General features: G+C 42.9%; 1 pseudogene; it reads right to left on the bottom strand.

Moving 5' to 3' along the window:
• Nucleotides 1-6928: 6928 nt before the first annotated feature.
• Nucleotides 6929-10096, bottom strand: LOC143625993 (NF-X1-type zinc finger protein NFXL1 pseudogene; annotated as a pseudogene).
• Nucleotides 10097-11678: the final 1582 nt, after the last annotated feature.

The raw sequence follows: 11678 nt of genomic DNA, 5'->3' as shown, positions 1-11678 counted from the left end.
ACTGAGCGCATTGCGAAGGCTCCCATTCAACACAAAACCAAGATGCCAAGTGGTTTAGGCAAGTACGATGGTACAACAGATCCAGATGATTTCTTACAAGGTTTTTACAACACTGGAAACCTAGAAAGCTGGACGATGCCAACATGGTGTCACATGTTTGCTCGCTGCCTCACGAGCGCAGCGCGTGTCTGGTTCGAAAGCTTGCCGACAGGACAAATCGATGGGTTCGAAGAGCTATTGGAAAAGTTCCAGGCTCACTTTGTACAGCAGCGCAGACACACGCGCGACCCCGATGACATCATGCACTGCGTGCGCAGGAATGATGAAACCATTGAGGACTACATAACTCGTTTCAATCAGGAATCTCTTGCAATTGGAGGCATCACTGAACAACTCTTGCGCGTTCTTTATACAAGGTGCGCGCAGTGATCAACTCCGCAGAGCTCTCGTGAGCAGAGAAGGCATGCCAACCACTTGGGCTAAGCTTATGGAAGCATCGCGAGTCTTCGCGCGAAATGAAAAACAAATTGCCCAAGACAGAGCAAGAGATAGAGGGCATCAAACAGAAGCACCACGCAACAATGAAAGGAGGGGCAAACAAAACTCCGTATGGTCCAGGTTGCAACAAACCAATTATTCTCCCGCAGAAAAGCAAGCGCAACAAAATTCACCCCAGCCCCAAAAAGACATTCTTAATCGCGGAGAGGGTGACAAGAAGGAAGGCGGCAGAGAGCCTAATAGACCTCTACCAAGAATATGGACTCCCCTCACCAAAACGCCTTCGCAAGTGTTAAGCGCAGAGAATGTCCAGTTTAAAAGCCCCAGGCCATTACTCCATAAGGGACCACCAAACAATGGCAAATATTGTGAGTTTCACAAATCCACAGGACACAACACCGATGCATGCCACCATTTGAAGGATGCGATCGAAAAAGATGTGAAATCAGGCAAGTTGGCTCACCTAGTAAAAAACCCAAGACCAGAGAACGAACAACCAGACGGAGCCTCAGCCAGTAAAAAATTCAAAAGAATCTGTGTAGCTGAAGGAGGAATGCAAGGGCAAAGATCGAGGAAGAGAAGCGCGCAAATCCAAGGGGATTGGCGCAAGCAACAAGTAATCTTTCCAAGAATCAGAGGAGGCCCGTCTATCAGCAGTCCTCTAGTCATCACTGCACACATCGCTCATTATGAGGTGTCAAGAGTCCCGGTGGACACCGGTAGTGAGTCAGACATCATGTATGATCAATGTTTCGGGAAGTTGGATCCAGACGACCAAGCAAGGCTCGAAGTTGTGAGTGCACCAATCTCAGGTGTCTCAAACGAAATTATTCACCCCCTAGGTCAGATACAATTCGAACTAACTATGGGGGATGAGAAGCACAAGCGAGCTGAAATTGTCAACTTTCTGGTCTTGCCCACCACTTCATGCCATAGTATGATCTTGGGTAGAGGAACGATTGCCCAATTCAACGCCATACCGTCACCAGCACATGGCGCGTTGGGGTTCCCAACACCAACAGGAGTAACATTTGTGTATCGAGATCATTTATGCGCAATAACAAGTATACCTCGAGAAGGGAGAATGAAGCTTCCAGTGGCAAACAACGCGCCAGAGGAATGGATTCTCAACCCAAAATTCCCAGAACAAACAATCACAATCGGAGCTACGATATCAGATGACACAAGGGTGAGAATGAAAAGATTGCTCACAACTTATACGTCAGTCTTCGCGTGGCAACATTATGATATGACTGGGGTTCCGCGAGACCTGGCGCAGCACTCTCTCAACACATTCAAGTCTGTAGAGCCAATTGCTCAAAAGAAAAGAGTCATGGGAGACGAGAAGGCAAAGGCCATGAATGAGAAAGTAGAAGATCTACTGCGCGCGAATATCATTCGCCCAATACGATACCAAACATGGGTAGCCAATCCTGTGATGGTAAAGAAGAGCAATGGGTCATGGAGAATGTGCATTGATTTCAAAGACCTCAACAAAGCGTGTCCAAAAGATTGTTACCCCCTCCCAAACATTGACGCGAAGGTGGACTCTGTGGCGCCATTTAAGCTCAAATGTTTCCTGGATGCCTATAAGGGCTATCACCAAATTCAAATGGCACCGCAGGATGAAGACAAGACTGCTTTCAGAACTGACGAGGGTGTTTTCTGTTACACAAAAATGCCCTTCGGTTTGAAGAATGCAGGAGGCACTTACCAAAGACTCATGGATGCAATTTTCAACGAGCAAATTGGGAAAAACTTAGAATTCTACGTGGATGATTTGGTGATTAAAAGCAGGGAGGAAAAACAAATGCTCAAAGACATCGAAGAAACCCTTCGGCGCCTAAAGGAAGTAAACATGAAGCTCAACCCGAGCAAATGCACATTCGGCGTGGAAGAAGGGAAATTTCTCGGCGTAATGGTCACCAAGGATGGTTTCAGGGTGAACCCAGAGAAGGTGGAGGCTATCCTCAGCATGCCCTCACCATCCACCATGAAGGAAGTTCAAAAGTTGAATGGTAGATTGGTATCAATTAACAGGTTCCTAGCAAACCATGCAAGCAAATCTACCCCATTCATTAACACATTGAGAAATTGCTTAAAGAAAAGCCAATTCAAGTGGACGCCTGAGGCCGAGCAAGCTTTCAGTGAGATAAAAGAATGTCTGATAAATCTGCCTGCGCTCACAGCTCCACTACCTGGTGAAACTTTAACGTTATACCTGTCAGCAGGAGAACGCGCCATTGGCGCAGTATTGTTGGTGGATCGCAAGGGAATCCAAACACCAATTTAATATGTAAGTCGGGTGCTGACAGATCCGGAGACGCGCTACACCATCATAGAAAAGTTAGTTTTATCACTAACGCATGCGTCGCGCAAGCTTCACAGATATTTCAATGGTCATCTTATTGAAGTCCTGACTGGTTACAACATCCAGCAAGTCTTGCGGCGTCCCGCGCTCTCAGGAAGGCTGACAAAATGGGCGCTGGAATTAGGGGAGTAAACGATCACCTATAAGCCTCGTCCAGCAATCAAGGGACAAGTCTTAGCTGATTTCATCGCAGAAATCCCTGAAGGAAAAGTCGAAGAGGCTCAGCGCGAAGTAGACCCTCCGCAAGCCAATAATGAAGAAAACGTTTGGAGATTATTCACTGATGGAGCTTCAAACAACGAAGGGTCCGGCGCAGGCCTCAAACTGGTGGATCCAGAAAATCATGAGTATACCTACGCAATCAGGTTGGATTTCAAGAGCACCAACAATGAAGCTGAGTATGAAGCCCTGCTGGCTGGTTTGCGCATCGCGCACAAGTTCGGAGTTAAAAAGCTAGAGGCTCATGTAGATTCATACCTGGTAGTAGCACAAGTCAATGGCCTTTATGATGCCAAGGAGAACACCATGCCTCTGTATCTAGAGCAAACGAAGAAACTCACCGAACAATTTGACTTTTTCAGAATCATACACATTCCGCGCAGTGAAAATAAGTCCGCCGACGCGCTAAGCAAAATGGCATCAACCAGCTTTGATCATTTTGGCAAAGATGTCAGGGTGGAAGTAATGAGCAACCCGTCAGTGGGAGCGAAGTCTGTTCTTGTAATTCATACAACACCTTCATCATGGATAACTCCAATAATGGAATTCTTGAATGAGGGAAAGGTACCAGACGATCGCGCACAGGCGAGGAAGATAAGACACAAGTCGCAGAACTACGAACTGCTCGATGGTACGTTATATCGACGCTCTTATCTTGGACCACTCATGAAATGCCTAGACGCTGAGGAAGCAAGCTATGTGATCAGAGAGATACATGAAGGAATCTGCGGAATACATGCTGGCCCGCGCATGGTGGTCGCCAAGGCAATGAACGCAGGTTACTATTAGCCAGGCATGTACTTGGACACGTTAAAAGAGATCCAAAAATGCAAAGCGTGTCAGAGCCATGCGCCAAATACCATGCGACCAAAGAACAACTTGATTCCGGTGACCTCTGCATGACCTTTCCACAAGTGGGCAATCGATATTGTGGGTCCCTTGCCGCAAGCGCCAGGGCGAGTAAAGTTTTTGGTAGTGGCAGTAGACTATTTCACAAATTGGGTTGAAGCCAAGCCACTGGCAAAAATCACAGCCGAGGCAATGAAGCAATTTATTTGGAGCCACATCGTATGCCGTTTTGGCCTGCCCATGGAAATCGTGAGCGACAATGGCAAACAATTCACTGACAGGAAGATATCCAGTTGGCTCAAGGAATTGCGCATCAACCAGGTCTTCACTTCAGTATACCACCCTCAAGGGAATGGCCAAGTGGAACGCGCGAATCAGAGCTTGCTGAATGGGCTGAAGAAAAGGTTGGAGGGAGAGTCCCATGCAATGTTTATATAGCACCTAACAAGCGTAACTCAAACTGTCCAAATTCGTGCCAACTCACCGCCACAACGTCGGGTACCGACAATGCTCAGATCTACCAACGTTTGGGTTTTAACGGCCAAATAAACGTCGTTTTAAATATTTTATTTGTTTTAAAGCTTGTGTCTTAAGATTTAGAGTAACGTGACGGGTATATCTGATGCCGGGTAATTTACTAGTTTAAGCAGATTATCAAATTTAAATGTTGCATTTAGGTATTACCAAATTTAAGTCTCAAACAAAAGACCATGATACTCTTTTAAATACAAAACACGATAATTAAATAAAACACACCATTCTAAGAGTCCACCCTTTTACTATTGTCTTTTTAGAATAAGCTCACCCAATTCTCGTCATTAATTACAAATTTGTTGGTTCATAAAGTCAACGTCGACTTAAGTCGGTCTTTCTTCCAACAAGACTGGGTTTTATGAATTGACATCCTTGAAATAAAATATGGAAGAATGTTGTTTTTTAGTCTATTACAATTTTAAATAATATTATAGGTCATAGTCTAATTGAAACTTTAATGAAGTTGAGTATTCTAGTGTATATGGTTTTCTAGTCTAGTTATTAGACACATTTCTTTAATATTTATTTTAAAGAAAACTTAAATTTCAAGAGTAAAGTTAAAATACAAAGTGAGACAAAATAAGAAGTGTGAGAAGGATTTTTGATTCAAAAAAAAAAAAAAAAAACTCTTTAAAAATAAATTTTATAAAAATAATAAAAAAATCATAACTTAAAATATAAATAAAAAATGAAGAAATTTAAAAAACAAAAATGTTTATCCTCATCATTCCCGTTAAAAAAAACGAAAAGACACAATACCGAGATCAAAGACACAATGCGAAAATGAACAAAAGACACAATTATATAACTAAAAAAAGACACAATAGATCACAAAATATAACACAATGTTGAATAATATAACACAATATCAAGAAAATAAGACACAATGTCAAGCAAAAAAAAGATACAATCAGTGACGAAAATAAATACAGAAACACAGTGATAAACAAAAAGACATAATTATGTTTTTCACTCAACATTGATTTTTTTTAATGAGAAAGACGGTAAAAACATTTTTGTGCATTTACTTTTTTCGTGTTTTTATTAAATTTTGAGTTATGGCTTTTTTATTAATTTTTTTAGGGGTTTTTTGTGTGACTACAAATATTTTTCATTCTTCTCATTTTTATCCTCATTTGTAGAATAACTTGACCATAAATTTCAATATTTTTAACTATGTTATTAATAAGTTATAAATTAATAATTTTTATAACCTTCACTTTCGTTCACAAAAGTAACAATTTTCATGTAAACGTAACAGTAACACACAATTTCTCTCGTATATTTCTTTTATTTTGGTTTCGCATGTGTCTTAAAATTTGTTTCGACCAATCTTCATGTAGCAGATGCATTCACTAAGGCTGAGTGTTATGGACGTTAAACACACTAATGAGAACCACAAATAGTTTTATTCTGAAAGTGTGACCATGACTCTCAGAAATCCAAAATACCCGTTTTTTCTACATAATTCCCCAACAGTATGTTACTTTGGGATAGAACTTGCGCTCTTTTAGGTTGGAGAGTATAGGTATTATAAGAGTCGGTGATAATACCATAGATTCGAGTCGGATTATCGGGCTGACGGTTTGAACAATTCAAGTGAATGTTATGATTACCATTTGATTTCAATCATGATTCATGAGTATAAGCTACTGAATCTTTTGTGATCACATTCCATAAAATAATAATCTCTTATTAATAAATAAGGGTTTTTAATCCGGTATACAATTAAAAATCTCAAAAATGCTATCGCTTAGTAAAATCAACTATGATACTATGAAAGTTCGTTCTTAGAAATTTACAAGACTCTCAATATCCTATATCGAATAAAATCATGTAAAACAGATCTTATGTTATACATGAAGCCTTCAAAAACGACGAAAAGACAAAAAACTAAAGATGGATTCGAGCCTTTGTTAAAATTATTTTATACACCGTTATTCATACGACATTTTAGTGGTGTACGAATCTAACTTATGTCTTAGGATCTTTATGCAATGATTCAGGATGCTTCTTGTAAAACTTATTGATATAAACATCCTTCGTTCGGTAGGCAGATTCGCTCAACTTTCTTTTCAGCCCGACGAAAGACTGCAGAGAAAGCCAAACAGGTTTCGGCGTTTCGCCATGGCTAAACCGTTTACTAGTTTTTGTAAGCAAGTCACCTGTCGTAAACGACATGATATTACTTCTGCAGCAACGGTTCATCGGTTTAATAATTAACACTCACTTCAACCAACAACAAAATCAATTCATTCAAAATCATATATCATATTAATAAAATGTTGAATAAAACTGCCTTCAACATCATCATACAATAACAAGTTCAAAGTAACTAAGGGTTTTTATAACATTCCCAAAATCGCAGACCATTAAGAAATGAAAAACACATACTAAAAAAACAAACATTTTAATAAAACTAAATCTGGCAGCATTAAGTAACCATTAACCGTAAATTTACTCGTAAGCCTTTTCCCAGTCCTCCACAATATCATCCTGTTTTGCTGCATCCGAACTTGTTGCAGATGTTGCAGACGGGCCCGATTCATGATCCGACTCCAGAACACTCCATCTGTTTGCAGCTACAGTAGTAACAACCGAACCTTCGTTTGCCATCCACGGTGATGACGACGACGACAATGGTGCGGTAGTTTCTGAGTCGGCCCCACCGCTCCAAGAACTCTCCTGCACGACAGCTTTCTTCCATGGATTTGCAGCTGACGCAGCCCAAACGTTGCCAGACAAGTTCGACGACGACGACGTTGTTGTGCCAGTGTTTACAGCAGCAGCTCCGTAATAAACAGACCCGTGATCCAACCGCCTCATGGCAGTCGCAGCTCTAGCCGGATCACTAAACACCGCCAACGCATTCTTGTCATTCAACCACACGAGCTCACACTCGCCGCCGAACCTCAACACCAAAGCACTCACGTCCGCATCACTTGGCAGATCGAACAAAGCCACCACCAGCCTCGGGTCCATATCTACCAAAGGATCGAAACTAGGCGGATGCGGATGCAACCCTTTCGCTCCAATCACCCGACTTGGCGCCTTGGACTTTGGCGTCACATGAACCACAGTAAACCGCTTCGGTTCCCAACCAGCAGCGCTTATGGAAAGCTTCCACCTTTCAGCGATCACTCTAACCGCGTCTCGTTTCTCTTTTAACATAGGACAAAACACGTGTACCTTCACCCCACCCCGACCCCTACCGCCACCCCCCGTAACAAACATCTTGCATCTTTCTTCAACCGCCAACACCCACTTCGAATCGCGTCTGAATAAGTCACCCAACACATCCGAAACCGCGGGATTCTCACCAAAATGAAGCGCTTCTAAGCTGTTTGTCACACCAAAAGCATCTGCGAGAACCTTCTTACGCTCGGTTTTCGCACATTCGTCGTCACACATGAGCTTCCTCTGTCCAAGCGGGATCTTTTTCCCGTTCGCTTCAGCCGGTTGAAGCGGCACCGGTAGCTTCTGAATCGCGGAAGCTTCTAAAACAGAGTCAGCACTGTAACCGCTGGCGTTGCCGCCAGCGTCACACGGAACAGTTGCGGTTATCCTACCGCAACCACAAGCTATCGTGACCGGAAACTCACACCTTACATCCGGACACGCACCAAACGGGTGACAAAGAGACGTGCACGTGTGCCTACAGTCCCTACGCGGTGCACCACACGTCTGACCACACGAAGCCTTAACCGAAGCGAACCCGGAATCACACGGAGCCGGGTGGCACGTCCTCAAACATGCGTGCATTCCACACTGCCTCGTTTTCCCACAAAGTTTATTACACCTAATATCTTTCGAACCACACGGTATGTTTCTAAGCACAACATGTCCACCAATGCATTCTTTCGGTATAGGAACCGAACAAGGCGGACAATCCCCAAAGTGACAGCTGTGGGACGACACGTGACCGCACGGTTGAGGAACCGAGCACGGGTACTGACACGAAGGAGGCGGTGTACCGCAAGGTAACGGCGGTGGGATCGAAGATCGTCCACACGCACACGTCAGGTCGGTGAATATTCTCTCCGGGCAAGGCGGGCAGTGACCACTGTGACATAACAATCCACAGTCATGCTGCCCGCATCTCAGCTTCTTCTCGCACGGTTTGGAACACAAGTGCGGGTCTAAACCGTGCGAGACAGCAACGCTGTTTGCGCTTGAGAGCGGGCAGCATTTGTCACTGCAACGGTGTCGCCCGCAGCTCTTCTTACGCCCACAAGGTTTATCACAAGTAAACGTGTGTATACCTAGTGTCGTGGTGTTGAAACATTCGACAGACCGAGAGGTCGACCCGCACCGGCATTTTTGAGTAACCATCACTCGACACGGCGCGCAGGGTCCCGGATGGCACGTTTCCTTGCAGCCGTGTAACCCACATGGGAGCGTTTTCCCACACGTCTGTGCACAGGTCGGTATTGAATCCAAACAAGTCCGCCGCTCCTCTTGTAAAGACGATTTCCCGCAGTAGCAAGACGTGATCTTTCCTGGTAACAAATCGCAGTCCTGACAGACACCGGGATGACACGTTTGTTCGCAGACATGGTTTCCACACGCAAGCGGCTTTTCACAACACAACCCGCACGAAAAGATCCCATCTTTATCCACATTTACGACCCCTTTCACCGACATCTCGCCACACACAACCTGTTCAGTCTTTTTCCTGCAAAAACAAGAAGCGTCGATACGAATCTCACACGAATCACAAACACCCACATGACATATCTTATCACAATAATGTCGAAGACACTTAAGCGGTTTCCCACACCGCTGCCCACACGTCGAAAGCAAAACCGATTTCTGATCCGAGCATCTAATCGTAATCACTTCCTTCCCACACGGGCAAATCCTCGGTGGGGCAAACGCCTTACACGGCGGGCAAGGTCCCGGGTGGCATTGCAGCACGCATTTATGCGGACAAAGATCATCCCTCAAATCCCCCGAATTCGAATTATTCACAATTTCCCTCTCGAGCGGCCTCCCACACGGCTCCCCACACGAATGCGGCGTAAGATACGGGTCCGAAGGCGGATCGAGCCTTTCCCCACAAAAACACAAGTACCGAATCTCCTTCGACGACATCAGCTGGACCGATTGGCACCCGGGGCACCGCCAATTAAACCCTTGGTTCTTTTCGGCCGATAAATCGATCGAAGTCGGCGCCCGCGCCCATTTCTTGATACAATGCAAATGAAATATCGAAAAGCAACTCGAACAAGACCAAATCGAAGCGGATCGCTTCACCATATCGTAACATATCATACACTCAATCGTCCCCTTCATTAACTTGTCCTGAATCTCCTGAACAAGCTGCGGTTTCGATACCGAACCCGGACCCGAACCCGAACCCGAAACCCCCCTATTCGTTTCTTGCTTTCGTCTCTCCCGATTATTATTATTATGGTGCCTCCTTTGAACCCCAACATCAACCCCAATAGTATTATTATTAGAATTATTGTTATTGTTATTATTATTATTATTATTATTATTGGCATCTGGGTTTGGATTAGGGTTTGATGATGATCCTCTGGGGATCCATTCTTGACGGCGAGGAAACCTTGGTCGATTGCTGTTGTTATTATTATTATTATTATTATCTCTTCTGGAGCTCATATCAAGCCGCCTGCAGTTAGGTATTGGTGGGATTAGATGAGGCTAATTGGAAATTGAAAACCCTAATTTGATTATTTGGGAATAAGGAAGGAAATGAAAATGGAACCTGATCGGATCTGAATATATGAATATGAATATGAAATGAATGAAATCAGCGAGCAAAAGTTGGATTGGACGAATCAAAGGAAAGAAATGAATGGTATTGTTTATGTTTGGTTTCAATAGAGAAAATAAATAAGAGTGTAATTAATTATAGGTGGGATTTAGCCTTGGGAAGCAAGCCAAGAAAGAAAATCAAATCAAATCAAATCAAATCACCTGTTTGGCTATTTGCATTTGTGTGGTGGCCAATCAAAGGAATTATTAGTTTGGAAAATTCATAAATTCACGGGACTTCATGCATATGGCTGTCTAAATAGCTCGTAACTTGAAACTCGATCGAACTTGGTCTGGTCGTACAAGAGCTCCCGAGCTAGCTCAGCTTCTAAACGAGCCAAGGTTGGCTCGCTTGATTAAAATAGCCCAACTTTTAATATTTTATAGATAAATAAAAACCTTAGATTTTTTTAAACCTAACTTTTCTTCATTATCAAGTCAATTTCACATCAAGACCTTTTTTTTTCTATTAAGTTCTAACAATCTACTCAAACCAAAACCATCGGGCCAAACCGGAATTCAAGTTTTCATACATGGGAAAGTTCGTGTTTGGTGTTCTTTTTGTGGAGATTACGAGGAGTCGGTGGAACACTTTTTCGTCTCATGTAGATTCGCACAATCGGTTTGGGGGGGGGAGATAATAATGTGGTGTACGATTCTTGATGCGCGACATTCTAGAGTTACACAAGTTTGTTCTGATCCATATAAGAGTTACAAAGGCCTCACAAAGTGGTGGGTTAAACACTTAAACTAACTAAAGCCTTGAGCTTCCTTTGGATCCATAGCAGGTCGAGACAGTTGGGCTTAACTTGGGAGGAGTGGTGGAACTTCAAATTTGTGGAAATTTCGAGAGATTCCAATTTTATCCTCATAAATAAAAGTTTTTAGAAATGTTTCATATAAACTCGTCTTTAACGACGTGTTAGGCATCAACGCACATCTTTCACAGCATGTTAGTCTCTAGCACATCTTTCACGACATGTTTGCCCTATTAATTGTTTTCTTTAAGATTAAATTATTATAATTAATTTTACTCGTATTTGATTTTTTAATAACTTGTAATGCATAAAGTTTTATAAAGATCCACAAGAGCATAACTCTCTATTGTAATACACGGTGGGACAAAACCCACGTGGGCTTAGGGTTCGAACTGACAACCTTTGCACAAGGTCTAGTTCAAATATTTCATTGCCAATATCCACCCAAAAGTAACACAAATGAGATTCGAACTTGAGTCTCCACTGAAAAACATCAAGCTTCTTACCACTAGATCACAAGTAGGGGATAAAGGAATTGTTAGCCAACCTCACTTTTTTTAAACAAACATTTTTAACAACCAACGGAAAAAAGTTTAACTCGGGTGGCGTTAGAGAGAAGGAATGTGTTGGTTACGAATGGAATTGTGTGCTCTTTGTGAGTTGGAAAA

This window comes from Bidens hawaiensis, unplaced genomic scaffold (genome assembly GCF_021521415.1).
Source record: "Bidens hawaiensis isolate Kalapana, Puna unplaced genomic scaffold, B.hawaiensis_p1.1 tig00004282_1, whole genome shotgun sequence".
Lineage (NCBI taxonomy): Eukaryota > Viridiplantae > Streptophyta > Magnoliopsida > Asterales > Asteraceae > Bidens > Bidens hawaiensis.
Note: the sequence above shows the minus strand (reverse complement) of the source record. Positions and strands in the feature narration are given on the sequence as shown.